The following is a 6,000-nucleotide window of genomic DNA, read 5'->3' on the forward strand; positions in this document are numbered from 1 at the left end:
CTCACAAATGAATGTCTTCTTGGTAGGCATATTTACCATAAGGAAACATCATAGGATACTAAAGAGGAATAAATGCAGTGTGTGTCTCATGAATCCTTTGTAGATGTCCGAACTTTAATTGAACTATAATATCACGCCCTGCATCTCTAGAATCAAAATCTCCTACTATTAGAGCTACGACCTCGTTAGAAGATGGTAAATTGTATACTTTTGCGTCCTTTGATCTTTTTCGGTACAACCGTAGCCTTATATTTGTGATATCTCCTTAATTCAGGTAGTTTCTCACTATTCTAAATGTGTAAGCAAGAACATTATGTTGATCGATCATGTCCTTGAGGTCTAGAACTAAGGACTGGTCAATGTTGTTATTGGTTGTTCTTGATCTATATAAAACATCAATTGAAAAATATTAGTATCCATAATTAACCAAAATCAAAGTACGAACTACCTTAATATGTTTTTAATCAGTTTGGAATGCATGATACAAACTTAAAAATCTCTATCCTGTTTGAGACCTCATTTTCTGTATCATAAATATATAACTACGCGAATTTCGGTCTTTGTCCCTCAATTGGCACCAATCTTCCAATTCTGTGGTAGTCTTATCCACTCACAATGAACTGGGGAGGACCTGTCCCATCATTGATGAAGGTCTCTATTTTACCTCCAAGGGACATGAAGCAAAACATACTATTATAAGTCCTTATATTATCCTTAAAGTGTTTACTTCTTTGGTCTGCTCCAGATATTAAATCTTGCAAGAGCTGAGGTGGACGTTGCAAAAATGGCAGTTGTACCTTCCCTCGCATACAATATATTGAGAACTCAATATTGGATCCTGTTTCGAACTTCTCTAATCTCTCCTTATACCACATCATAGCATCGCAATGTCGACAAAAAAATTTTGGTCACCAATATCTATCACATATAATAATCACCAAGATAATAAATTATGTTTCAGTTATATCTACAACAAATACTTTATATAAAAACATACCTTTCTTTCACCATGTGAGGTATAAAAATAATATTTACAAAAAACTACCGATGACTGCAATTTATGGATTAAAAAGATGAGATCATATAATACGGTTTCATTGTGCCGACCTCAAGACAATAAATCAATGTTCAAATACAAAAAATATAATATATAACCATATCTTTGTTAGAATTTTAAAAACTTGTACACTAAACAATAATTTTTTGTTTATAAAAAGCATAACAATAGTAAATAATAAAGTGCTAATATTGTTACTTCTTAGATTACCTGTATTCTCAACAACATCGAATATGGCTAGGTATTCAAGTTGCACAAAATTACCTAATACAGTCATGTTTTCAGTAATATCCTCAACTTCTTCAAAAATTTTTGAAAGATTTATAGCCAATTCCTTCAAAAATGATTTCCTTTGTTTTAGGTATCTTCCTTTTTCAGCTATGCACACTTCTTCTAATCCTTTAGTATCTAAATTTGAATTAGATGTACTTGCCTCTGTAATCATTAGAGATAATACATCAAGTACTTTATATTATATAAAAAAAATTAATGTATCCATAGATTCAAAAGCAAACTACATTATATTACCATTACTACTGACTATGTTGGTAATGTTGCTACATGTTACCATCATCTTTGTAAAATGTCTTTGCATTAATGTATTACTTGTTGAAAGCATCATGGTTTAATTAAATTTTTGAATCAGATAAATTATGAATATATGAATATATATATATATAATTCTGCTGTTGGGATAGGTGAATCAATGGGATCCAGTCATGAGCGATAGTTCTAAGGACAGCTGACTACCGCTAAAAGTCCGGAAAAAAACCCATTTCTTCAAAAAAAGACGAATCGCAACGCGCCGTAAGGAGTTTAGGTTTTCGCGCAGCTCAATCCCTTGCTTGTAACTAACTACTGAAGGAAGCAGATCGATCGAACCTATATATATATATATATATATATATATATATATATATATATATATATATATATATATATATATATATATATATATATATATATATATATATATATTATGAAGGTAGTATTAAAGATAAAAGAAGTGAAATTTTAGTTTTGTGATAATTACAATCTATCATGCTTATCTTACCATATCTCTTTTGAAGTAGCATAGTCTTCCTATTCAGTCTTGCATCCATTTGCAATCTAATTCGATTTGTGCACTCCAATAAATCTATAATAATTATATAGCATATACCAAATATTGTTTTTAATAGACCAATTAAAAAATTAAATGTTTGGACTTCAAATAATAAAGCATATTGACATACGCTGGCTTTGCAACTGGTCGATATTGTTTAATGTTTGTTGAAGCTGTTGTTGACTTGTCTGATGACATGGGCTATCATATGCTCCACGTGTGATATCCAAATTACTAATACCACTAATATTGGCACATTGTTCTTTTTCACCTACAGAGTGTGGATTAATAGTTGGAAACCTTGATTGATATGGTATTGGGTTATTACCTAATAAGATAATTCAAAACATTAGTTTTAAACATTTTTTTGTTAAAGTTTATAATTGAATAAATAGTAGGAAAATCAAAATACATAAAGTGAATGCATATTCACATAAGTAAGTTCTAAAAAAATTCATCCAAAAATCAACCTGTATCGATGCTACTATTTGTAATGTCCGACAACACCGATTCAAAATGCACAATATTGGAACTATCACTCAGATTTTCTGTAATTTTTTCATAAACAAATTTAGTAAAATATTACGAAAAAAATATAAACTAATAATTTATTACTTGTCAATAGCTAAATAATGTATAGAAAATATTGTATTTTATGTGATTTTATTTGGCCAAAATACTCATGACATGTTAGTTGTTTTCTATACTCAATAAAAACCAAATATATAAAACTGACCTACTTGAACATACCAAATAAAAAGATATATTATTCTAATCTAAAAACAAAAATTGTAAAATAATTAATTTATTTTTTGTATGAAATATACCTTAAATTGTGCTTTGCTTTGTATTTTCTTTGTCTTTCAATATCAATTTTCTTTTCAATCTTACTTCTCTTTGGACTTCTTGCATCTTTTAATATATACATGAAAATAGCAAATAAATAAAATTTTTTTACTATAAAAAAATACATTATACGTAATACATTTTTTTTGGTAAATTTTTTATATTATTAAAAAAAATAAAGTCCTAAGTTGAATTTATGTGTCACGAAGAGGAGTGGGGGTTCACGTGTAATATAAGAACAGCACCCATGACCCACTACGTACATTTGCTCCTTCTTCTCTATTCCTATTCCATCATAAATTCTAAATCAATCATTATTTTTGTTTTATATGTATATCCATGTAGTTCTCATTTTCTCTCTCTATTTTTTTTCCAACCATTTCACCAACTATCCAGTTTGAATTCAACCTCCTCGCTCCTCCGCATCTCTACTCAATAAATAAATAACTAAATGGTCAGTTCAACTTCAATGGCTGCTTTAATTTCCTTTTCATTCTCATTTATTTAGTTACGTAAATATATTTTACGAAAAATAATATATATTTTTTCACAAAAGTTTATTTTTTCAAATAAATATAAGTTTAATCTCACAATCAATAAATCCAACTAATAGTTAAAATTTTTTTCATTTCTTTAAATAAAAAAATTGAAAATAAATAGCTTATAATTAAAAACAGAGAAAAAGATGAAAGTATCTCTATTGTTATACAGAGACAATCTAAAAAACAACAATGTAAATGGAGTAAAGAAAAAATTTATAAATGAGACATAAAAAAATTTAAATTTAAAAATTGAAACGGTTAAGAAGTCACTTAATTAGGAATTAGATTAGAATTTTAAATTTTAAATTTTTAAATAGAATTTTCTAATTAGTTAGTGCAAATTTTAAATTTTTTTAAAAAAATTTCTAATTAAACGTTCGTTGTTCATTAGAAATATAGGAATTTGTTAATTTAAAAATGATTTTTATAAATTTCATCATAAATAGTATCAATCCTATTATTTGTCGATAAAAATAAATAAATTAAATACAATCTAAAAATTAATAACCTTATAAATTACGTAAATTAAAAAAAATATTTAAAAAGAGAGAAAAAATAACAGTACTTCTATTGTGCAGAAACAATAAAAAAGATAACAATATAAATTGAGTAAAGAGAAAATTTACAAAAGTGACAAGTAAAAAATTTAAATTTTAAAAATCAAAACGGTTGAGAAGTCACTTAATTAGAAATTAGTATTAGAATTTCAAATTTCAAATTTTTAAATAGACTTTCCTAATTAGCAAGTCCAAATTTTAAATTTTTAAATAAAATTTCATAAATTAATTCAATTTTGTCGGAACAACATTAGAAACATAATTAAATATAGAAGAATGTCAAATTAAAATTTCTTTTAAATAGTATAAATAACCTCACATTTTAATAAGACTGGTAATTCTATTTACTTTAATATAATTTTTTGTAATTAGCATAGTAGCTTATAAATTATATAAAGTTTTAAAAAATATTCTCAAACCCAATTGCTTACCTAAAAATTCAAAAAAAAAGTATATTTGAATTTAAATTTAAAATTTTAAACATAATACTTTAATTAAAAATTATAATTAGATTTTTTTAAAAATAAGTACACATTAAAAATTAATAACTAACTTAATTATATCAACAATAATTCATATGAGAAATTTATAACTTTATGACATTAAATACTAAATTAGAAATTAATAGAATATCAACAGTGTGAATCGAATTAAAAATAAAATCACAAGTAATAACCAAATATCTTTAATTTATATTTTAAAAAAATTCTAAATTCCAAACATAAAAATCGAAAAGAACCAAAAGAAAAATAACAACTCAAGAAAAGACAATGTTTCTACAAAAAAAAACATATGCTTGGCATTATTCTATTAGATAGACTCTAAAAGGGATTCCAAAGCCTGTGCATCCAAATTTTCAAGTTTCATTCTCAATCTTAATCTTCTTGCAAGTTGAGGTATCTCCTTGCACCTTCGAATCTTCCGACTCCGAGGATAGTCGCTTGGTTGGTGTAATAGTATTTTCCAACACTTCGGATTCATCATTGTCCGCAACTTCATTGGAGAATTCAAGCAATAAATTCTGTACAAAATACTACATTAAATTAAAGACTTCCTTCTCACCTTTGATTTTATCTCAATAATATTTTTTGAATAACTTTGAGAAAACAAACAAACAAAAAATTCATTTTTTGAACAGATACCTTAGCACCTTCTACTTTCTCCCCCTTCAATGATTGAGGATGCCTTTGAAGTTGGAAGCAAACCACCGGTGTAGTCAACATCCTAAAATTATAATTAGTTATTAATTATTATTTATAAATTAGATACTACTAATGACCAAAGAGAAAAATAAACTGATTTTTAATAGAAAGTACACTTATAACTGTACTCAGAATTTGAATAGAGTAAGCCTTTATGAATTTATTTCTGAGGTCCACATTATCAGTCATCTTCTTAATTTTATAAGAAGGTGAAAAATGTGGATTATCAGATATTTGAACTTCAATGATGAAGAGGAAGATCTTATCAATTAGGTTGAGTAAAAGTATAGGTGTATCCGATAGATCTCCTTTCTACAGGGTATTATATAATATTTTAATAATAAAGAATATAAAAATTACCATTAAAAATATAAACTTTTAAATTTTTATTTATAAATTATAACTTATTATTTACTTAGGTTGTTACTTTTTAAATTTTTAAATACGCTTTCTTAGGTTGTAAGGTATTTAGTTTTTAATATTGTTAAATTAATTATTTGTTTAAGTGTCGTCAAAAATTTTTTTAAAAATAAATTATTATTTGCTTAGGTTGTTACTTTTTTAAAATTTTATTTATAAATTATAAATTATTATTTGATTGGGTTGTTACTTTTTAATTTTAAGTTATTTGCTTCGGTAGGTTGTTTTGCTTAGATTGTTATTTTTTAAAATTTAAGTTATCTGCTTAGGT

This window comes from Arachis ipaensis, chromosome B3 (genome assembly GCF_059453495.1).
Source record: "Arachis ipaensis isolate K30076 ecotype BB chromosome B3, ASM5945349v1, whole genome shotgun sequence".
In the NCBI taxonomy this organism is placed as follows: Eukaryota; Viridiplantae; Streptophyta; class Magnoliopsida; order Fabales; family Fabaceae; genus Arachis; species Arachis ipaensis.